Consider the following 25,092-nt stretch of genomic DNA (forward strand, 5'->3'; position numbering starts at 1 on the left):
GGGGGCGAAGAGGGCAGAGGGGGGGGGGAATAGGCAGAGGGCCTCACCGGCGGTGTAGACGACCAAGGGCGTCGAGGCTCGATGGGCTCTGGTGAGGGGGAAGCCGGGAACGACCGGCAAGGTAGCGAAGGGGACGGCGACATGCGCCGGGGGCGATGCGGGGATGAGGCGAGGTCGGCGGAGTCTGACGAAGAGGAGGTCGAGGACAGGACGGCGTCGGCGTGGACTACAGGCGGCGACGGCGACGGGGCCGTGCCGTGCGAGGGAGGAAGAGAGGCCGGGGAGGCGACGGGGCCGTGCCCCGTTTCAGATCTGGTCGAGGGAAGGAGACGAGGGAGCGAGAGGGGTTCGTGGGGGTCGTGCGAGACGAGTGGGGGGCTCGTGCGGGAGGAGTAGAGCGGCGCTAGGGTTAGGGCGCTCGTGGTGGGCGGCTGGGCCGGCCAGCTAGGTCGGCTTTGGCCAACTGGGCCAGTCGGCCCACTTTGGGGTGGGGGGTCTAGTGTTTTTTCCTTTGTTTAAGTTTTAGTTTTTATTCATTTTTCCTTTCTCCTGTTTTTTTTTACTTTTAATCTATTTTATTTTTATAATTTATAAAGTGGGTCCCTAAATCAGTGTTACAACATAATCCAATGCCACAAAAAGTTTTACCCCAAACAAAATAGTTTAGTATTTTATAAAATATAAAAGGCATTTAATTAATGGTTTTAGCTACTGTTTTAATTAGTTTAGTGCACTAAATCTTTTTACAAAAATGTGGTTCCTCCACCATTATGACTTAGGATTTATTTGTCCCATTTTGAACATTTTAGTTTTAACGTTTGAAAAAATTTGATGTTTGCCTTTATTTAAATTTGAATTTGGATAGGATTTGAACCTTCGCAAGTTTAGCAACAGTAATACCACTGACGTGGCAACATTTAGCTACTGTAGCTTAACTATCCGGGCATTACATCACCAGTCCAGTCGCCGCCCCGTGCCTGCCAGCGAGCCCGCCTTGCACCGTCGTCGCGCTCCCGCTAGCGAGCCTCCCTTGTAGCGCTGCCGCGCACCCGTTGCCGCCCCACGCTTGCCGGTGAGCCTGCCTTTCAGAGCCACTGCCTCCAGCCATCGAGCCTTCCCTGCCTCCATCGGGGAGCACCAAGGACATAGAAGCGACCAGCTTGTGAAGGGGGACGAGGGGGGCACGGGAACCGTCAAGGCTGATGGGCCTCGGCCAACAGGGAGAGGCGAAGAGAGTTTGGTTGTGTGGGACAGCGGCCATTGAGCGTCGACGGAGACGGCAGGGTGTAAGGCGGCAAGGAGCACCTCATGACGGGATGGGCACCCATGCAACTCCTCGTCCGAGCTGGAACTAGGACCTCGCCGCCGCTGACTCCGATGTGGAGCTCCTCCACAACGTCGCCGGCTGCATCGTCCATCAGAGTAGCGGCCATGGGTGAGCCAAGGTGCCGTCAGCGAGCTCTCCGGCGAGCTCGTGAGCTTCTCGGCGGAATGCGAGAGAAGGGAAGGAGAGAGACGGGAGACGCTCACAAGTGGGCCTATATCAACTTAACGGTCTATGCAAACGTTGTTGACTTTTCTTGCCACATCATCAGTTAAACTTGGGCTCCAAGCGTCAGGCTTTCGCTGATACCGCTCTAATCGGTCAATCAATGTATTCTGAAAACTGTCAGCACAATTGTGGTGGGTTTTTTAAAGAAAAATAAAAAATAAAAACGAAAGGTGGTGATTTTTTAAAGTAAGGTCCTCAGTTGTGGTGGTTTTTTGCAATTTGCTCCGCCCAAACCCATTATCCACACTTATCTTCAACACTATTGCAACATCCAACGTGCTTATTCTTATTCAGACTTATCCAATACGTGTCGATCGACACCAACTAAGCATCAACATCGGCATCAATCGATCCTCCGCACCTGCCGATCAATCAGGCAATGCGGTGGCATAACATGATCCCGTCGGAGATGGCGAGCTGGCGCACCTGGACGTGGCAGTCGCCGGTGAGCTCCGCATTGAACCCCCTGGCAAACCCCGCGAGCTCCTCAGATGTCCAACAAGATGATGTTTTGCCTGGACATCACGACCTCGAACATCTTTCATGCAAATATAATTTAATTTCTTTTTATTTTTGTAGCATTTTTTTAATTTACTGTAGCTCAAAGCAGAAACAAAATTGAGGGGGCATGGGAGCAAATGTGCTCGGATGCAAAGATAATTTTCGCCTAGGTTCTTTACTTCTTTCTAATATATACGGAGGGAGGCCGGAAAGTATGGCCCAACTGCCCAAATATTTTTTGTTGGAGACTGCAAATCAACAAGGACGACCTGTCTATGTATGTACCATCAAGAACCGAAAGGACATATTGTGCGTGATTTATCATACTTGGCTTGCGGGCAACTACAACACTGGGAAAAGATCGGGAAGTGCAGAGATGAACTCGGATACATATGAACCCAATTTAAAAAACACATTTCTAAATGCCAAAATAATCTGAAAAGGGTGGCACGGGTATGTCTTCATGTTCTATGTGCGTGCATAAAGTTTCACGGAAAAATATTTTTTTCTGAGGCCTGTGCAAAAAAGACAAAATATTGTGTCGTGAAACGCTATTTAGAAGCATTGAAATTTGTCTTTTTATGGAGGCAAACCAAAAAGACATTCTTTTCACAAAACTTTGGGCCGTGCACACATATTTGCAAACATGTATGCATAAAATTTTCTGTTATATTTTTTAACATTTCAAAACATGCTTAAAATGCAGTTTTTTAAAAGTGGGTGCAGATGCCCCTGCGTTTAGATAGTGCCCACTCGGAAAAGATCGGGATATTTTCATTGAAACCACATGTCTTACCTTTTTTGCCTTTCTTTTGCCGGAACGCATCTTTTACTTTACTCAGTCAAACATAACATTTGTGCATATCAATCACATCAACCAAGTAGTAGTAGCACAACATTTCTGTATATTAGTCACCTCATTTTTTCTTTCCTTGTATGTAAATATTACTTTTAGATTAATGAAAATTACACATAAAACAATTGTTCTACTGTTTAGGTTTGAAAATAAAAGTAGTAGTAAAATGAGAGATTAATATCCTCAATCTTGACTCGAGTCCAAAGCGGGACAGCACAGGTAGACACAAGAGGCAAGACAATCTTATTCCTCCTCGAAACAGGCTTTCATCCCGCTTTATATATAAAGCAACAACCGAAAGTACACGGACAAACAATACAAAATGATAAGGTAGCCCTCTTACAAAGCTGATCCTGAGATATCCGATAAACGCAGAACACACGCGACTACGCTACCAGCTACAAGCACCGGAAGCACTAAACGTCCTCACACTAGAACCTAGCACACCTAAACTCAACGACAATGCCCCCAAGAAGAAGAACAGCGCAGAGTGTCACCGCTGACAAATCTTATTGCCCACGCTATACCCCCTTCCTTCCAAATGTAGGAGGACATGCGGCATTGGTGCAACTTATCAAAAATTACATGGTGGGTCCATCAGCTTGGTGAGGATGTACAATTCCATCCATCAACTAGTAAACTGGCGAAAGCGACCCACTGAACTTGGTACTAATGATAACATAGTGATGATCAGGTTTGTCCAAACGAGGCCATGGGAGGGGAAATATGCCTACGTGATGGCTGGTTCAAGCCACAATGCGATTTCCTGAAACCCGTTTAAGTGTACTTCTGTGACAAAGCTGATTCTGTAACTTTGCTAATGAAGTGAATCCACAAGTGATTCGAAGCCAACTAGAACTGAAACTGTTAGGCGATGGACCTCGATCTGATTTCTCACACTCATAGGGTAGCTTACAGAGTTCCACTTTGTCTTGTGGGAAGGAAAGAAGAAAGCAAAAGCAAAAAAGAAAAGCCGTGCCATGCCGATGCCTGATCCTCCTGGATGCTCTCCCAGTCGCGCTGCCTTTCTTAAGTATAGTTCACCCACTCTGGGCCCATGAACAGGCGATTCGGATGCTTGATCCGAGGTGGCTTGGCGATGACGCGCTCCTGCCCCTGATAGGTTGTAGGTCGAGTTTCTGCTGCCATGTTGTCCTGCCTGTCTGACCTGGCCACCTCCTGACTGTCGATGGATGCTTCTGTACTTGGGACGCTGACATCCCCTGCTTCTTGAGAGCACGCTTGTCCCCAAGCTGCTACTGACGGGTGGCGCCCTTTGAGAGCAAGAGCATCCTCCCATGACGTGTCTAGCAGCTCAGAATCTGACCAGCGCACCAAGTATTGTTCGCGGCGACCCGAAGGAGTTTGCCGCCAACGCTTGTCCAGGAGCTCTACAGGTAACAGCTCAGAAGAACGAGGGATCGGCAGAGTAGTTGATGCAAGAGTACCTGGTGAGAGCGCTTGCCGCAGTCGAGAGACGTGGAAGACTAGATGTATTCCGATTGCGGAGGCAGCTCCAATTCATATGCCACAGGATTGATCCGGCGTAACACCTTGAACGGACCAAAATACCTGAATGCCAGCTTGTGGTTGGCTCGGCGATGCACTGAAGATTGCACATACGGCTGCAACTTAACAAACACTGCGTCCCCCACGGTGAACTCCCGTTCAGACCATTTTGTGTGTGCCTGCACCTTCATGATGTGACGTGCACGGTGCAGATGCTGTCTGAGTACTTGCTGCATTGTCTTCCTCTCCTCCAGCCAGTCTTCCAGTGCTGGTATTTTGCACACCGTTGCTGCCTCAATTCCCTAGTGTCGTGGTTCATGTCCATACAGTACTTGGAACGGTGTCATGTCTAGGGCCGAGTGGTAGCTGGAATTGTACCAAAATTCAGCAAGTGAAAGGAATTGGCTCCAGTGATTGGGACACGCATGAATGAAGCACCTCAGATAGATCTCGAGACACTGATTGACCCGTTCTGATTGCCCATCCGTTTGCGGGTGGTATGGGGTGCTCATCTTGAGTTCCGTTCCAATGCAGGCAAACAGCTCATGCCAGAATTTGCTCATGAATACTGGGTCTCTGTCTGAGATGATGCCTTTTGGTAGCCCGTGGAGCTTGTAGACGTTATCCAAGTATGCTCTAGCCACTCTGGCTGCAGTGAATGGATGTTGAAGGGGCAGAAAGTGTGCGTAGCGTGTAAATTTATCCACCACCACCAAAATGCAATTTGCCTTGCCTGATTGCGGTAGACCGTCAATGAAATCCATCGTCACCACTTGCCAGGACCCTTCCGGTAGTGGGATTGGTTCGAGTAAGCCTGGATATTTAACCTGTTCCGGTTTAGCTTGTTGACAGACTGCACATCCCTGCACATACTGACGAACCTGCTGCTTCATTTTTGGCCAGGCAAACAACCTGCGGAGACGCCTATAATTCACTAGGAAACCTGAATGCCCTCCCACCGTGCTATCATGAAAAGCACGCAGCACAGATTGTTGGACTGCAGGCGAACCCCCCAGCCACAGCCGTTGTCTGAAGTATAGCAGGCCATCAGAGACAGAAAAACACCCTTTCAGGTCTGGTTGCTGCAAGAACTGCTCCAACAACTTTCGAGCATGCGGGTTATCCGTGTAGCTGGCCCTTATATCATCAATCCAAGTGGGTTGGCAGACGGAAATCGCCATGGCCTGATTTTGCTCATGGCGACGGCGAGACAGTGCGTCTGCAGCATTGTTGGTGGATCCCTGCCTGTAACAAATTTTGTAGCGTAACCCCAAGAGCTTGGTAAATGCTTTCTGTTGCCATACCGTTGACAACTGCTGATCATCCAAATGCACCAGACTGCGCTGATCTGTCTGTATAAAAAATTCATCATGATGTAGGTAGGGACGCCATTGCTCTACTGCCATGAGTATAGCTAAACATTCCTTCTCATAGGTGGACAACCCCCTGTGTTTGGGAGCCAAAGGTTTGCTCATGTAAGCGATCGGATATCCTCCCTACTGTAACACTGCTCCTACTCATAATCACACGCGTCTGTGTCAATGATGAATTGTTTTGTAAAGTCTGGTAAGTGCAGAACAGGTGCAGAAATCAGACTTTGTTGCAGCAGCTCGAATGCCTTGGCAGTTTCTGTTGGAAATATGCCCTAGAGGCAATAATAAAAGTATTATTATTATATTTCCTTGTTCATGATAATTGTCTTTTATTCATGCTATAACTGTATTATCCGGAAATCGTAATACACGTGTGAATACATAGACCACAATATGTCCCTAGTGAGCCTCTAGTTGACTAGCTCGTTGTGATCAACAGATAGTCATGGTTTCCTGGCTATGGACATTGGATGTCATTGATAACGGGATCACATCATTAGGAGAATGATGTGATGGACAAGACCCAATCCTAAGCTTAGCACAAAGATCGTGTAGTTCGTTTGCTAGAGCTTTGCCAATGTCAAGTATCTCTTCCTTTGACCATGAGATCGTGTAACTCCTGGATACCGTAGGAGTGCTTTGGGTGTATCAAACGTCACAACGTAACTGGGTGACTATAAAGGTGCACTACAGGTATCTCCAAAAGTATCTATTGTTTTATGCGGATCGAGACTGGGATTTGTCACTCCGTGTAAACGGAGAGGTATCTCTGGGCCCACTCGGTAGGACATCATCATATGCGCAATGTGACCAAGGAGTTGATCACGGGATGATGTGTTACGGAACGAGTAAAGTGACTTGCCGGTAACGAGATTGAACAAGGTATTGGATACCGACGATCGAATCTCGGGCAAGTAACATACCGATAGACAAAGGGAATTGAATACGGGATTGATTAAGTCCTTGACATCGTGGTTCATCCGATGAGATCATCGTGGAACATGTGGGAGCCAACATGGGTATCCAGATCCCGCTGTTGGTTATTGACCGGAGAACGTCTCGGTCATGTCTACATGTCTCCCGAACCCGTAGGGTCTACACACTTAAGGTTCGATGACGCTAGGGTTATAAAGGAAGCTTGTATGTGGTAACCGAATGTTGTTCGGAGTCCCGGATGAGATCCCGGACGTCAGAGGAGTTCCGGAATGGTCCGGAGGTAAAGATTTATATATAGGAAGTCCTGTTTCGGCCATCGGGACAAGTTTCGGGGTCATCGGTATTGTACCGGGACCACCGGAAGGGTCCCGGGGGCCCACCGGGTGGGGCCACCTGCCCCGGGGGGCCACATGGGCTGTAGGGGTGCGGCTTGGCCTACATGGGCCAAGGGCACCAGCCCCTAGAGGCCCATGCGCCAAGATATAGGAAAAAGGGGAGAGTCCTAAAAGGGGAAGGCACCTCCGAGGTGCCTTGGGGAGGATGGACTCCTCCCCCCTCCTTAGCCGCACCCCTTTCTTGGAGTAGGGGGCAAGGCTGCGCCTCCCCCTTCTCCCCTGCCCCTATATATAGTGGAGGGGAGGGAGGGCATCCATACCTGAGCCCTTGGCGCCTCCCTCCCTCCCGTGACACCTCCTCCTCTCCCGTAGGTGCTTGGCGAAGCCCTGCAGGATTGCCACGCTCCTCCACCACCACCACGCCGTTGTGCTGCTGTTGGATGGAGTCTTCCTCAACCTCTCCCTCTCTCCTTGCTGGATCAAGGCATGGGAGACGTCACCGGGCTGTACGTGTGTTGAACGCGGAGGTGCCGTCCATTCGGCACTTGATCATCGGTGATCTGAATCACGACGAGTACGACTCCATCAACCCCGTTCACTTGAACGCTTCCGCTTAGCGATCTACAAGGGTATGTAGATGCACTCTCCTTTCTACTCATTGCTGGTCTCTCCATAGATAGATCTTGGTGTTACGTAGGAAAAATTTTGAATTTCTGCTACGTTCCCCAACAGTGGCATCATGAGCTAGGTCTATTGCGTAGATTCTTTGCACGAGTAGAACACAAAGTAGTTGTGGGCGTTGATGTTGTTCAATATGCTTACCGTTACTAGTCCAATCTTGTTTCGACGGTATTGTGGGATGAAGCGGCCCGGACCGACCTTACACGTACTCTTACGTGAGACAGGTTCCACCGATTGACATGCACTTGGTGCATAAGGTGGCTAGCGGGTGCCAGTCTCTCCCACTTTAGTTGGAACGGATTCGATGAAAAGGGTCCTTATGAAGGGTAAATAGCAATTGGCATATCACGTTGTGGTCTTGCGTAGGTAAGAAACGTTCTTGCTAGAAACCCATAGCAGCCACGTAAAACATGCAAACAACAATTAGAGGACGTCTAACTTGTTTTTGCAGGGTATGCTATGTGATGTGATATGGCCAAGAAGAATGTGATGAATGATATGTGATGTATGAGATTGATCATGTTCTTGTAATAGGATTCACGACTTGCATGTCGATGAGTATGACAACCGGCAGGAGCCATAGGAGTTGTCTTTATTTTTTGTATGACCTGCGTGTCATTGAAGAACGCCATGTAACTTACTTTACTTTATTGCTAAACGCGTTAGTCATAGAAGTAGAAGTAGTCGTTGGCGTGACAACTTCATGAAGACACGATGATGGAGATCATGATGATGGAGATCATGGTGTCATGCCGGTGACGATGATGATCATGGAGCCCCGAAGATGAAGATCAAAAGGAGCAAAATGATATTGGCCATATCATGTCACTATTTGATTGCATGTGATGTTTATCATGTTTATGCATCTTGTTTGCTTAGGATGACGGTAGTAAATAAGATGATCCCTTACAAAATTTCAAGAAGTGTTCTCCCCTAACTGTGCACCGTTGCTACAGTTCGTCGCTTCTAAGCACCACGTGATGATCGGGTGTGATGGATTCTTACGTTCACATACAACGGGTGTAAGACAGTTTTACACAGCGAAAACACTTAGGGTTAACTTGACGAGCCTAGCATGTGCAGACATGGCCTCGGAACACGGAGACCGAAAGGTCGAGCATGAGTCGTATAGTAGATACGATCAACATGAAGATGTTCACCAATGTTAACTAGTCTGTCTCACGTGATGATCGGACACGGGCTAGTTGACTCGGATCATGTAATCACTTAGATGACCAGAGGGATGTCTATCTGAGTGGGAGTTCATAAGATGAACTTAATTATCCTGAACATAGTCAAAAGACCTTGTGCAAATTATGTCGTAAGCTCCCGCTTTAGTTCTACTGTTTTAGATATGTTCCTAGAGAAAATATAGTTGAAAGTTGACAGTAGCGATTATGCGATCAGTAGAAAGCTTATGTCCTTAATGCACCGCTTAGTGTGCTGAACCCCAAACATCGTTTGTGGATGTTTCGAACATCGAACATACACGTTTTGATAACTACGTGATAGTTCAGTTAAATGGTTTAAGTAGAGGCATCAAAGACGTTTTCGAAACGTCACGGAACATAAGAGATGTTTCGAGGGCTGAAATTGGGATTTCAGGCTCGTGCCCACGTCAAGAGGTATAAGACCTCCGACGATTTTCTTAGCCTGCAAACTAAGGGAGAAAAGCTCAATCGTTGAGCTTGTGCTCAGATTGTCTGAGTGCAACAATCACTTGAATCGAGTGGGAGTTGATCCTCCAGATGAGATAGTGATGTTTCTCCAAAGTCATTGCCACCGAGCTGCTAGAGCTTCGTGATGAACTATAACATATCAGGGATAGATATGATGATCCTTGAAATATTCATGATGTTTGACACCGCGAAAGTAGAAATCAAGAAGGAGCATCAATTGTTGATGGTTGGTGAAACCACTAGTTTCAAGAAGGGCAAGGGAACAAAGGGATACTTCATGAAACGGCAATTCAGCTGCTGCTCAAGTGAAGAAACCCAAAGGTTGAACCCAAACCCGAGACTAAGTGCTTCTGTAATAAGGGGAACAACCACTGGAGCAGGATTACCCTAGATACTTGGTAGATGAGAAGGCTGGCAAGGTCGATAGAAGTATATTGGATATACATTATGTTAATGTGTACTTTACTAGTACTCCTAGTAGCACCAGGGTATTGGATACCGGTTCGGTTGCTAAATCGAAATAAAAGCTACGGAATAAAACGGAGACTGGCTAAAGGTGAGCTGACGATATGTGTTGGAAGTGTTTCCAAGTTTGATGTGATCTAACATCGCACGCTCCCTCTACCATCAAGATTAGTATTAAACCTGAATAAGTGCTCTTGCACCTAAAGGAATGGTTTATTGAATCTCGATCGTAGTGATACACATTTTCATGCCAAAAGATATAAGATAGTAATGATAGTACCACTTACTTGTGGTACTGCCATGTAAGTCATAATGGTATAAAACGCATGAAGAAGCTCCATGTTGATGGATCTTTGGACTCACTTGAAAAGTTTGAGACATGCGAACCATGTCTATTGGTGTATATGCATGAAGAAACTCCATGCAAATGGATCGTTCGGACTCACTTGATTTTGAATCACTTGAGATATGCAAATCATACCACATGGGCAAGATGACTGAAAGGCCTCATTTTCAGTAAGATGGAACAAGATAGCAACTTGTTGGAAGTAACACATTTTGATGTGTGCAGTCGAATGAGTGCTGAGGCATGCAGTGAATATCATTATGTTCTTACTTCACAGATGATTCGAGTAAATGTTGAGTATATTTACTTGATGAAACACAAGTCTGAATTATTGAATGGTTCAAGTAATTTCAGAGTGAAGTAGCAGATCATTGTGACAAGAGGATAAAATGTCTATGATATGATCATAGAGATGAATATCTGAGTTACGAGTTTTGGCACACAATTAAGACATTGTGGAAATTGTTTCGCAATTAATACCGCCTGGAACACCATAATGTGATGGTGTGTCCGAACATCATAGTTGCACCCTATTGGATATGGTGCGTACCATGATGTCTCTTATCGAATTACCACTATCGTTCATGGGTTAGGCATTAGAGACAACCACATTCACTTTAAATAGGGCACCGCGTAATTCCGTTGAGACGACACCGTTTGAATTATGGTTTAGAGAAACCTAAGTTGTCGTTTCTTAAAGGTTTGGGGCTGCGACGCTTATGTGAAAAAGTTTCAGGATTAAGCTCGAACCCAAAGCGGATAAAATGCATCTTCATAGGACACCCAAACAGTTGGGTATACCTCCTAATTCAGATCCGAAAGCAATATGGATTGTTTCTTGAATCGGGTCCTTTCTCGAGGAAAGGTTTCTCTCGAAAGAGTTGAGTGGGAGGATGGTGGAGACTTGATGAGGTTATTGAACCGTCTCTTCAACTAGTGTGTGGCAGGGCACAGGAAGTTGTTCCTGTGGCACCTACACCAATTGAAGTGGAAGCTTATGATATTGATCATGAAACTTCGGATCAAGTCACTACCAAACCTTGTAGGACGACAAGGACACGTACTACTTCGGAGTGGTAAGGTGATCCTGTCTTGAAGGTCATGTTGCTAGACAACAATGAACCTACGAGCTATGGAGAAGCGATGGTGGGCCCGAATTCCGACAAATGGTTAGAAGCCATGAAATCCGAGATAGTATCCATATATTAGAACAAAGCATGGACTTTGATGGACTTGCCCGATGATCGGCAATCCATTGAGATAAATGGATCTTTTAAGAAGAAGACGGACGTAGATGGAAATGTCACCATCTATGAAGCTCGACTTGTGGCGAAGTGTTTTCCGACAAGTTCAAGGAGTTGACTACGATGAGATTTTCTCACTCGTAGCGATGCTTAAAGTCCGTCGGAATCATGTTAGCATTAGCTACATTTATGAAATCTGGCAGATGGATGTCAAGACAAGTTTCCTTACTAGTTTTCGTAAGGAAAGGTTGTATGCAATACAATCAGAAAAGTTTTGTCGATCCTAAGGATGCTAAAAGGTATGCTAGCTCCAGCGATCCTTCTAAGGACTGGAGTAGGCATCTCGGAGTTGGAATGTACACTTTGATGAGATGATCAAAGATTTTGGGTTTGTACAAAGTTTATGAGAAACTTGTATTTCCAAAGAAGTGAGTGGGAGCACTATAGAATTTCTGATGAGTATATGTTGTTGACATATTGTTGATCAGAAATGACGTAGAATTTCTGGAAAGCATATAGGGTTATTTTGAAAGTGTTTTTCAATGGAAAGCCTCGATTAAGCTACTTGAACGTTGAGCATCAAGATCTATAAGGATAGATCAAAATGCTTAATAATACTTTCAAATGAGCACATACCTTGACATGATCTTGAAGGTGTTCAAGATGGACCAGTCAAAGAAGGAGTTCTTGCCTGAGTTGTAAGGTACGAAGTTAAGACTTAAAGCTCGACCACGGCAGAATAGAGAGAAAGGACAAAGGTCGTCCCCTATGCTTAAGACGTAGGCTCTTCAGTATGCTATGCTGTGTACCGCACCTGAAGTGTGCCTTGCCATGAGTCAGTCAAGGGGTACAAGAGTGATCCAAGAATGGCTCACAGGACAGCGGTCAAAGTTATCCTTAGTAACTAGTGGACTAAGGAATTTTCTCGATTATGGAGGTGGTAAAAGAGTTCATCGTAAAGGTTACATCGATGCAAGCTTAACACCTATCCGGATAGCTCTGAGTAGAGATACCGGATACATATAATGGAGCAACAATTTAGAATAGCTCCAAGTAGAACAGTTATTTGGATTAGCTCCAAATAGAGCGTGGTAGCTGCATCTAGGAGATGACATAGAGATTTGTAAAGCACACACGGATCTGAAAGGTTCAGACCCGTTGACTAAAACCTCTCTCACAAGCAACATGATCAAACATAAAAACTCATTGAGTGTCAATCACATAGTGATGTGAACTAGACTACTGACTCTAGTAAACTCTTGGGTATTAGTCACATGGCGATGTGACCTGTGAATGTTAATCACATGGCGATGTGAACTAGATTATTGACTCTAGTGCAAGTGGGAGACTGTTGGAAATATGCCCTAGAGGCAATAATAAAAGTATTATTATTATATTTCCTTGTTCATGATAATTGTCTTTTATTCATGCTATAACTGTATTATCCGGAAATCGCAATACACGTGTGAATACATAGACCACAATATGTCCCTAGTGAGCCTCTAGTTGACTAGCTCGTTGTGATCAACAGATAGTCATGGTTTCCTGGCTATGGACATTGGATGTCATTGATAACGGGATCACATCATTAGGAGAATGATGTGATGGACAAGACCCAATCCTAAGCTTAGCACAAAGATCGTGTAGTTCGTTTGCTAGAGCTTTGCCAATGTCAAGTATCTCTTCCTTTGACCATGAGATCGTGTAACTCCTGGATACCGTAGGAGTGCTTTGGGTGTATCAAACGTCACAACGTAACTGGGTGACTATAAAGGTGCACTACAGGTATCTCCAAAAGTATCTATTGTTTTATGCGGATCGAGACTGGGATTTGTCACTCCGTGTAAACGGAGAGGTATCTCTGGGCCCACTCGGTAGGACATCATCATATGCGCAATGTGACCAAGGAGTTGATCACGGGATGATGTGTTACGGAACGAGTAAAGTGACTTGCCGGTAACGAGATTGAACAAGGTATTGGATACCGACGATCGAATCTCGGGCAAGTAACATACCGATAGACAAAGGGAATTGAATACGGGATTGATTAAGTCCTTGACATCGTGGTTCATCCGATGAGATCATCGTGGAACATGTGGGAGCCAACATGGGTATCCAGATCCCGCTGTTGGTTATTGACCGGAGAACGTCTCGGTCATGTCTACATGTCTCCCGAACCCGTAGGGTCTACACACTTAAGGTTCGATGACGCTAGGGTTATAAAGGAAGCTTGTATGTGGTAACCGAATGTTGTTCGGAGTCCCGGATGAGATCCCGGACGTCAGAGGAGTTCCGGAATGGTCCGGAGGTAAAGATTTATATATAGGAAGTCCTGTTTCGGCCATCGGGACAAGTTTCGGGGTCATCGGTATTGTACCGGGACCACCGGAAGGGTCCCGGGGGCCCACCGGGTGGGGCCACCTGCCCCGGGGGGCCACATGGGCTGTAGGGGTGCGGCTTGGCCTACATGGGCCAAGGGCACCAGCCCCTAGAGGCCCATGCGCCAAGATATAGGAAAAAGGGGAGAGTCCTAAAAGGGGAAGGCACCTCCGAGGTGCCTTGGGGAGGATGGACTCCTCCCCCCTCCTTAGCCGCACCCCTTTCTTGGAGTAGGGGGCAAGGCTGCGCCTCCCCCTTCTCCCCTGCCCCTATATATAGTGGAGGGGAGGGAGGGCATCCATACCTGAGCCCTTGGCGCCTCCCTCCCTCCCGTGACACCTCCTCCTCTCCCGTAGGTGCTTGGCGAAGCCCTGCAGGATTGCCACGCTCCTCCACCACCACCACGCCGTTGTGCTGCTGTTGGATGGAGTCTTCCTCAACCTCTCCCTCTCTCCTTGCTGGATCAAGGCATGGGAGACGTCACCGGGCTGTACGTGTGTTGAACGCGGAGGTGCCGTCCGTTCGGCACTTGATCATCGGTGATCTGAATCACGACGAGTACGACTCCATCAACCCCGTTCACTTGAACGCTTCCGCTTAGCGATCTACAAGGGTATGTAGATGCACTCTCCTTTCTACTCGTTGCTGGTCTCTCCATAGATAGATCTTGGTGTTACGTAGGAAAATTTTTGAATTTCTGCTACGTTCCCCAACAGTTTCAGCAGTCCAAACAAATGGACGGTTCTTCTTGAGTAGATTAAAAAGAGGTCTTGCAATAATGCTGAAATGCTTGACAAATTTTTGATAGTAGCCGGCCAAGCCGAGGAAGCTGCGCACTTCTTTGCTGTTGTTAGGGACAGGCCACTTTCTGATAGTTTCGATCTTTTCTGGATCTATTGAAACCCCTTGCTCGTTGATAACATGTCCGAGATAAGCAATCTATCGCTGTCCGAAAGCACACTTAGATTGCTTGACTTGCCAGTGATCCCTCCGGAGTAATTGCAATACCTGACGAAGATGATCTACGTGTTGTTTCAGAGTTCTACTGAAAACCAAGATGTCATCAAAGAACAATATAACACATACCCGTAGCAGTGGTCGCGAAGTGCAGGTCACAGCGCCGATGAAAGTAGGAGGTGCAACAGCTAAACCAAATGACATGACCAAATACTCCCAATGGCCTAAGTGCGTTGTAAAGGTTGTCTTATACTCCTCTCCCTCTGCCAATCTTATCTGGTGGTACCCTGCATGTAAGTCCAATTTGGAGAACCATCGAGCACCTACCAGCTCATCTAGTAACTCGTCAATGATTGGCACTGGATACTTGCTGACAATTGTCATTGCGTTCAAACATCTGTAATCTACACACAGGCGCCATGTCCCGTCCTTCTTTTTCACAAGCAAGGATGGAGAAGAAAATGGACTGGTGCTCTCCCTGATAATGCCTGCATCGAGCAGTTCCTTCACTTGATGCTCAATTTCATTTTTGAGCTCTGGTTTGTGCCTGTAGGGACGCTGGTTGACAGGTTGCGCCCCTTCCATGAGTGGGATCCGGCGATCGCAAGCACGCCTCGGTGGAAGTCCTTTTGGCTCTTCAAAAACATTCGTGTATTGCTCCAAAACCCTGAGGATTTCTACTGGTATGGCTTCCTCTTGCACACCTGCTTCGTTCACATCATTCAGGTGGACCACATATGCAACTGAGCCCTGTTTACAAGCAGCTAAAAGCTCCTGAGACGAAATCGCTGAACATTGATGCTGGTTTTTAGTTACTGCCTGCAGATCCACAGCCCCTTGGTCAGTGGTCACTGTCATATGTTGCGCCTCCCAATCGATATGCATCGGGCTGTGTTTCTTGAGCCAATCCATTCCTAGGATAGCATCATAAGCCCCAAGTGAGAGGAGCTTAAAATCTGTGACAAAATCATGTCCATGAGATGTCCACAGGCACCGAGGTATGAAACTGTCACAGTGTAACACTGCACCATCCGCAACCTTAACTTTGCAAGCTTTGGACAGTTTACGCACCCCGGATAACTTAGCAGCCATGCGATGGTCGACGAAAGATGCTGAACTGCCTGAATCGACTAGCAACGACATCTCTTTACCTTGTATCCATGCGTGTAGCTGCATCACACCTGGCCCATCTGACCCTTCAATAGCCTGCTTGGAAATGGTGCATAAATTGTCTCCCTCAAGCTCCGTGTGATCTTGATTGTGCTAGCCCAACACTTCCTCTGTTGCAAATAACTCCAGCAGCTCTTCCACTACATGCATCTGGACGGTCGAGGGGCATGTGTGATCTTTGCCCCACCGTTCGCCACACTTAAAACAGAGACCTCTAGCTCTTCTGAAAGTACGCAACGCTGCCATCTTACTGTTATCTGTCCCTGCTCTTGCTGCTTCTGTTCCTCGGCGATCTTCCGCACTAGTTGCAGGTGCTGATGGTCGTGAAGTGCTCACAGACAGGCTCGGAGCACTTGTTGTCATGAAACATGGTGCTGGGAAGCGACTGGGCACCGTATGCCTGGCAACCTCGCCCTCCGCCACTTCCTCCTGAAGCAGCGCCAGAGAACATGTCGTGCCAAGGTCGGGCGGGCGTTGGATGAGCACCACGGCCCGTATGTCCGCCCGCAGACCCTCGATGAATCGTGTAAGGAAAAAATACGGATGCGTCAGTTCAGAGTATGATATCATGTGATTCATTAAAGTTTCAAAACGTTCAATGAAATCCGCAACAGAATCCGTCTGCCGTATAGCATAAAACTGATGGATAAGCAATTGGTGCTTATCATGACCGAATCAACTGCATAACAGAGCCGTGAATGACTCCCAGTCAAGACCAGCGATCTTGTGTTGTACTGATTGCAACCAAATGGCAGCCGAACCAGAGAAATTCAAAATCGCTATGGGTACCCAATAGGACTCCTGAACCGCAAACATCTGAAAATATTGCTCCGCCAGCGTTTTCCAAAGCTGAGGATTCTCGCCCGCGAAATTGGGAAACGAGATCGGCGGGGGTGCTTGCCCCATCGCCGTCAGTACTTGTGAGGACAACGGGGAAGAATTCGAGGATGGGATCATGGCCATACCCGTGACCGGGGAAACCGCCGGTGACTCTAAAGTCACCGTCGGAGATCCACCGGGGTGTAGTGACGCGTCGTGGCCTGGTTGCCCTTGAATCTCGCGCACAACGACCGGAGAAGTCGGCGGCAACGACGAACTAGTGGGTGGTGCCGATGACGCTGATGCGGCCTGGAGCGCGGCAACCGAGATCTCCAATTGCGCGAACCGCGCCTCCAACTCTGGCTTCCACGAGATGAGGGCTTCGATCCGTGCGGTCTGCGTCGCCACGGCCTTGAGGATGGCCTTGTTGTCCTCCTCTTGCCGATTGGCGCGGGCGGCGGCCTCGTCGCTCATCTTGTCGAGGTACGCTTTTCAGGGCCGGATCCATGTTGGCGATGAGGTTGTCGCGCGCTTGCTTCTGGCGACGGGTTTCCAGGGCAGCGACCTAGTGGCGGTGGCGGTGGCGGACTGGTGGCGGAAGGGTGGTGGGTGGCTAGCTGATACCACGATGTTAGGCGATGGATCTCGATCTGATTTCTCACACTCACAAGGTAGCTTAGAGAGTTCCACTTTGTCTTGTGGGAAGGGAAAGAAGAAAGCAAAAGCAAAAAAGAAAAGTTGTGCCGTGCCGTGCCGATGCCTGATCCTCCTGGATGCTCTCCCAGTCGCGCTGCCTTTCTTAAGTATAGTTCACCCACTCTGGGCCCACGAACAGGCGATTCGGATGCTTGATCCGAGGTGGCTTGGCGATGACGCGCTCCTGCCCCTGGTTGGTTGTAGGTCGAGTTTCTGCTGCCATGTTGTCCTGCCTGTCTGACCTGGCCACCTCCTGACTGTCGATGGATGCTTTTGTATTTGGGACGCTGACAAAAACAAACAGTCCTTAGTAGTTACTCCACGGGATGACGGAATGTTGATCAACATTGACCAACCACCCCGACCCACCCACGGAGTAATTTATTCGGTCAATAATAGTCAGTTTGGGTTTTATACATGAAAAAAACTGAGCAGATAGTGGAACGAACAAATTAACACTGCAGGCAGACAAAAACGCATCGTACCAAACAAATAAACTGCAAAAAATCATCACAATTGAGGACCCTAACTCAAAAAACCATCATCTTTCGTTTTTGTTTTTCCAAAACCACCATCATTATACTGACAGTTTTTAGAAAATGCCGATTGATCGATTAGAGAAGTTTGATGCAAATTTAACAAATGGGTCCCATTGTCAGGTGCCACATGGATGGGTTTAGACGATGCCCGTCACGCATGTACTCACGACGCTAAGGTTTGACCAGCTCGCGTTGCAGCAAAAGCAAATCATCAGTCCAACTCCAAATCACAGCCATCATGCCGCAGCGCACCCGCCGCTGCCCCGCGCCCGCTAGCGAGCCTGCCTTGCAGCGCCGCCGCACACCCGCCCGCAAGTATGCCTTGCAGCGCCACTGCCTCCAGCCACCGAGAGCCTTGCTTGTCTCCACGGGGAGCACCGGGGCCGCAAAGGCGGCCAACTTATGAAAGGGGACGAGGGGGCCACGGGAACCGCCGTGGCTGCCGGGCCTCGGCCAGTAGGGAGAGGCGACGGGAGTTTGGCCGCTCGTGCGCACCATCGTGCGGGACGGCGGCCATTGAGCGTCGACGGGGACGCCATGGTGGAAGGCGGCGGGCAGCACCTCTCCACAAGATGAGCACTGGTACGCCTCCTAATCCGAGCTCGAACCAGGACCTCTCCGCCATCGACTCTGGTGAGGAGCTACTCCACAACGTCGCCGGTCTACATCTTCCATCACAGTAGCGGCCATGGATGAGCGAAGGTGCCGGTAGCGAGCTCTCCGGCGAGCTCATGAGCTGCTCGACGGAATGCTAGAGAGGGATCGAGAGAGACGGGAGATGCTGACAAGTGGGCCTATATCAACTTAACGAGCTATGCAAACATTGTTGACTTTTCTTGACACGCCATCACTTACACGCGGGTTGCAGGCGTCTGGTTTTCACTGAAGCCGCTCTAATAGGTCAATCAGTGTTTTCTAAAAATTGTCAACACAATTGCAGCAGGTTTTTGAAAAAAAGAAAACGAAAAATTGTGATTTTCTAAATTAGAATCCTCAATTGTGGTGGTTTTTTACAATTCACTTCGTCCAAACCTATTATCCACAGTTCTGCTCAACACTATTGCAATATCCAGGGTGCTTATTTCTTATTCAGACCAATTCAGTATATGCTGATCAACACCAACCCAATTCAGTGTGTGCCGATCGACACCAACCGAGCAACAGCAATATCGACATCAATTGATCCGCCGCACCTGCCGTTCGATTAGGCGACGCGTCGGCATAGCATGATCATGTCGGAAATGATGAGCTGGCACACCTGGATGCGACAGTCGCCGGTGAGCGCCGCATTAAACGAGTTATTTACCCCAAACCACCACACTTGAGGTTAGAGTAACATCACGCACTCGAGCATCTTTCATAAAAAAATTGTCTTTTGAATTTTTCTAGCTTTTTTTTGAATTTACTATAGCTTAGGAGCAGATTTTTTTTTCTTTTGAGGGAGCTCAGAAGTAGATGCGCTCAGGTGCATAGATGGATTTTTGCATAGGTTCTTTACTTCTTTCTAATACTAGTTGATCCGTTGAGCCAAATGACGCAGAGGCACGCTAAAGCCATTTACGCGATGAAAAGAATTTCCATGTGTTTAATCCCCTAATGACAGGAAACATGATGGAATGTTGTGTATAGTGATCTAGATATACACGGCTTATTTTAGTAGTATAGAGTCTAATCTAAAACGAAAATGCATGCCTTGGTATGAAAATTAAGATAGAATTGTCTTTCAAAACCTGAGTGTTTTGAAAAGGTTTGTCTTTCTCAGTAAAAAAAAGGTTTTAGCAACCACTTAGGCATAAGCATGTATTATCTTTACTCCTTTATTAATTAGCCAAAAAATATGTGCATGTCTAACAGTATCTACAAAGTATTTAAGGTTTTACTGTCCTGGACTGCTCGGTGTCCGGCCCACGAAAGGTTTTCCTGGGCCTGCTCTGCTCGCTGTAGAATATGAAGCGGCAGGGTATGTATCCTGTTAATCCCACCTTCACACGATACATTGCGGACTGGGCGGAGACACGGCGGTGACCTGCAAGCCAAGATGATGGGAGGTGGGCGGTTACAGAGAGAGACGACACAACGACTTGCAAGCATGTGATTTATAGTCCAGTAAATATCACATGGCACTGGTAGGAACACAATGGCCAGATATTGAATAAGGTGTGACGTTAAAGTTAGTCCAATCATCTCCCTGTCAGAACATACACAACATTTCACCTCTAAAGTTCACCTCTACATAATTTTTTACTAAACAATGTTTTGCCAGAATGTCATACACCATTTCAGCACAGCGATCCTTTTTTATATACGGAGCAATGAGAACAGGAGCTAATCTTAGTGAACTAAAAGTTATTCTCCATCTTAATAAAAAGAGTCAGACAGCATACGAGCATATTGCCACCGTAAGCAATTTCCCCTTGTGGTGATAGCAAGAGGAATCTGGAAAAAATGTTCAATGATGGCTATGATCTGCATATGATTCATGATTGGAAGTTAGTGTACACAAATGGTTTTGATCAGAAAAAACACCAGATGTTCAATCACGCTAACAGTTAGTAGTTGGCATTACTTTCTCTTCCGAAGCGCGCACATTCGAGTTCAGTATGGATGCACTGAGCGCTTAAGACAGCGGCAAGCATGAGCCAAAACAGAACACAACTCTGCCAAATCCTGACTGTTAACACAATCTAAACTAATGACCATGACAACACATACGAAAGAAAAGAATGCAGCAGCTAGATAGAAAAGGAAGTGAGCAAACCTCCACTGGCAGAACAAACAAGCAGCAACCTGCAGAGATCATACAGCCTGCGAGATAAAAGGGAAGGAAATCGTCAGGGCAGAAGCATTAATCCAAAAGAACTTCATCTCCACTGACCATGCAGATGTAAACTGGAACAGCAAGGCTGTTCCAACATTCTAGAGAATTCAGAAAAAGCCCTAAGATTATGGCCTTAAACAAACAACGACCTATAAATTCTCACCACCCTTCCAACTCGCCGGTGAGAATTTATAGGTCGTACGACCTAGTATTAACAAAGATCATGCAGTAGCTAGCAAGAAAGGGAGGGAACAAACCTCGACCGACATAACAAAGAAGCAGCAGCCTCGAAGATCACACAACCTGTGAAACAAAAAAGGAATCTGGTCAGAAGGAAAAACAAGCATAGCCTATTCTTACATGACTGTATATAAAGATTCCCAGCCAAAAATTGCAGCCTATACTAATACACGACTGAATATCAAGATCATCAGGATAAATAGTTTCCTTACAGAATCATGTACGCTTGTGCATTTAATTAAACATCTAAATAAAGATAAAGGATATACCATCTTTCCATCTGATAATCTCCGGTAGTCAACCACTCATAATATCTTGAAAAGGAGATTGTGCCTATAATTGGGAGGATCTTGTGAAATGTTTAATCTAGTTATCCTTGCCTTCCCTGCAGATTACCGCTGGTGCAGTACTAATTGTTCAAAAATTCTGCAATATAGAGTTAATATGGAGTATATTGAGAGTACGATCAAACAAAAAAAATTCAGAAGAAATGGCAAGAGTTTCCAACATTGCAAATAAACAATAGACCGGACAAAAAAGTCAAAAGCTTGTAGACACAAACACAAACTCTCTCCGTCCGGAATTACTTGTCATCGAAATGGATGAAAATTGATGTATCTAGAACTAAAACACATCTAGATACATCCATTTCGATGACAAGTAATTCCGGACGGAGGGAGTAGTTGATACCCAGACCTTTGACCAGAAATGACTTGAATATTTATTTTTCTTAGATTGCAAGGAGCAGATTATTAGATTACCTAGTACTGCTTACAAAAAGCATACGTAACCTTCTCTTCAACTTGTGAGTAGGTTGAATCCGATGTTCCAGCGCATGGTCCCCTGCTGTGCACACACAATTGGGCGATCCAAGTGCAAGTACTCGCACGCCAATGGAAGGCAGACTGCGTGCACGATGACACACAACCCGCTCTATTTCCTTCCTGCTGTTTTTCCTTCACAAGGAAAGATAACTATGGAATCAACATTAAACTTCAGAGAATAAGATAAAGCTGAATTACATATCCATACGGAAAACACCCAGAACTGAGAAATGACATAGGAATTGAGAGCTGAATTAGAGAGAGCACATAGCCATGTGAGAGATGACATAGGAATTGGGAAAATATAATCGGACCAAAATCTAGCAAATTCTTCCGAACATATCCTAAAGTAATTTAGAAAATGTGTCTTCATATTTTCACTACGAAAACGCTAATAAATCAAAAGAAACTGAAGGTAAACGAAAAGTGGCTTGATCAGGAGCTGCACTACTGACCATTAAATAAGCAGCAGTGCAACACTCTCCATCAGCCAACCACCTACTGGGCATCCACAATTTTGATTTAAAATGAGATCCTTTGTTAATAGGTGAGAACCTGTCATTGCAATTGACATGTTCAGGCACAATTTAATTTAATTATTATTGTCGGTGTCTTCAAAGCATTATCAATGAATAAGATGGAAGGTATTAAGTTACCAAACTGACATGGCAACACAAATAGTTCTACTGGCAATCAGATAAATCACGCGTGTAAGCAATATAAAAAGGATCATACATAATAAATCATGCATGTAAGAAATATGAAGTGCAGGTTTCTGTGCACCTAGCACTTCTCATTTTCACATAGAAAGGTACAATCAGATGTCAAAACAACAGTATATGTTCAAGGCAGATAGATGGACGTGGTACAAAGAAGCATCAGTGGTACAAAGAAGGATCAGAGTATTGCTGGGTTGGCACAGTATCCCAGTGTTAATGTACATATGGTGGAAGTTTAGGAATGAGTTCACTTCTTTAACAAAATAGGAAAAGTGTGGCCTGTAGCATGAAGAATAAATTCAAGAAAGTAAACTGATGGGCAGGGAACCATTATTTAAATTCCCATGGTGAATTTCCCTACAAAAGTCCTGCAGTAGGAAAAGCACATGACATAGAAAAAAAAATAGGAAGTGGGTCCTTGTGTTTATCTTCTGCAAAACATGGCTATTTTCAACATAACCATGTAACTATTTTATGCTGCACAATCAAAATCATTAAGAAATTAGTCTCTTAATCTTCTCTTTGTATGTGCCACACTGCAAACAGAAGGCCCAGGAAAATGTCAAATTGCACAGAATAAATGAGTCATGGCGGGTAGAGCAAACCAGCTTACTTTCCACACAAACCTGAATCGCAACTATCCTAACTTCATCGGCTGTAGCATGGCTATTTTGGGGACGGGACTGTTGCTTTGACTGTAACCCAGTCACCAACCTGCAAGCACAAATAGAAGATGGGATCAAATGATTTGCCCTACAAATTTAGGACAAAGAATAGCTCTAACGCAAAACAACAACAACTATAATAAAGTAGCTAAAGAAGGGGAAAGTAAGAGACCTCATACCTTAAAATCATGGAACTTCTCCATGCTGATGGATCCGCCTGCCAAGGTGCAGATTGATTAGGAATATCAATTATGAGCAGACCATCGCTCTCGATATCGATTATTTCCTATTATGTGTAGAGTTTCTAAAAATGAGAGTACTTGTTGCTAGCAAGTAAAAGGATCTATGATGAGTACTTGTATCCACTATACAGAGAACATTTCTCTTTGTCAAATGACTTCAATGAATCATAATAAAAGAGCATGTCTTCAAGAACAAACATAAACTCAATGTTGAATCGAGGAACAGTACCAATGGAAAAAGACAGGAAGAAAGGAAACTACAATGACAGGCAACTTCTTTGCCCTGACAATATAGGAAACCAAAGCCTGCAAATTGGAAGAGGACATCACATTTAAATTACCTCTGATACACTGTTCAAGAAATCGGCTTATCGGTCGATTTATCGCTCATTGTGTGGTGACCGCTAAGATTAGGCCTTATCTTTGATATTTATCATTCGGACTGATTTATCGCTCTGAAAGGCGATAAATCGTTAGATTCCTGATTAATCGGGTTGGGCCCCTAACGTCAGAAATACCAAAAGGCTAAATTTTGGCTCCCCTAAGGCGCCTTCGGTGGCCTTCCCGCATAGCCACAACACATAATTGGGATTTCCCCCACTCAGTTAGGGTTTCAGCCTCCCCACCGGGCCGCAATGCAAGATTCACCACGCCGCTGCACCCTGCTCACCTCCGGCGGCCCTAGCTAGCACCACCCGAGCTAGGCGCCCTCTAGATCCCCCTCTCCTCTTCCACGGGACCTCAACCAGCAGCCCGGCAGAACCATCTCCAACTCCTGCATCGCCATCGCGACTCCTCTGCAACTCCCATCGCCGACGGCTGGATCTGCTCCCCGTCGCCATGCCTTGCTACAGCAGCACCGGAGCTGCGCCCCTCTTCCTCTACCAGCACTGGAGCTGCGCCACTCTTCCTCTCGCAGCACCGGGGCCATCTCCATCACCGGCGGCTGGTGTTGCTCGCCGCTGCCACCCTTCCCCCAGCAGCAGTAGAGCGGCTCCATCCTCTGCTTCCTACTCCGATGAACAGCAGTAGCTAGACACGCCATACCTTCTCCAGCAGCAAGACGAACGGCTCCATCCTCTCCTGGTATTGTTTCTTTGTCACGCGGCTCTCCTCTTTTAAGCTTTCAAACTACAGCTACTGTCATTTCTTCTGTCGATAAAAATGAGTGCCAGCTGCTGTCATTTCTTCAGTCAATAACTGTGGTTGTAAGCAAGTCTTATTGTCAATAACTGTAGTTGCAAGCAAATTGTCATTTCTTCAGTTAAAACTACCTACTAGTAGTGATAAAAATCAGTCGTTTTTTTAGTTTAACTGCAGCTACTGACTACTAGTTGTTGTTGCCCTTCAGTCATTCAGTCACTAGTGATAAAATTCAGTCAGTTTTGGGTGTAACAAAATCAACTACAGAATCACAATAGTGCAGAATCATGCGATAAATCACGAGTGGACATGGTGCCAAGCGAGGTCGGTATCCCGCCCGCCCATTCCCAAGTGATTCGTGCATATATTATACGGTGAGCATGTATATTCATTTCTCTGCACCA

Source organism: Triticum dicoccoides, chromosome 5A (genome assembly GCF_002162155.2).
Source record: "Triticum dicoccoides isolate Atlit2015 ecotype Zavitan chromosome 5A, WEW_v2.0, whole genome shotgun sequence".
NCBI lineage: Eukaryota > Viridiplantae > Streptophyta > Magnoliopsida > Poales > Poaceae > Triticum > Triticum dicoccoides.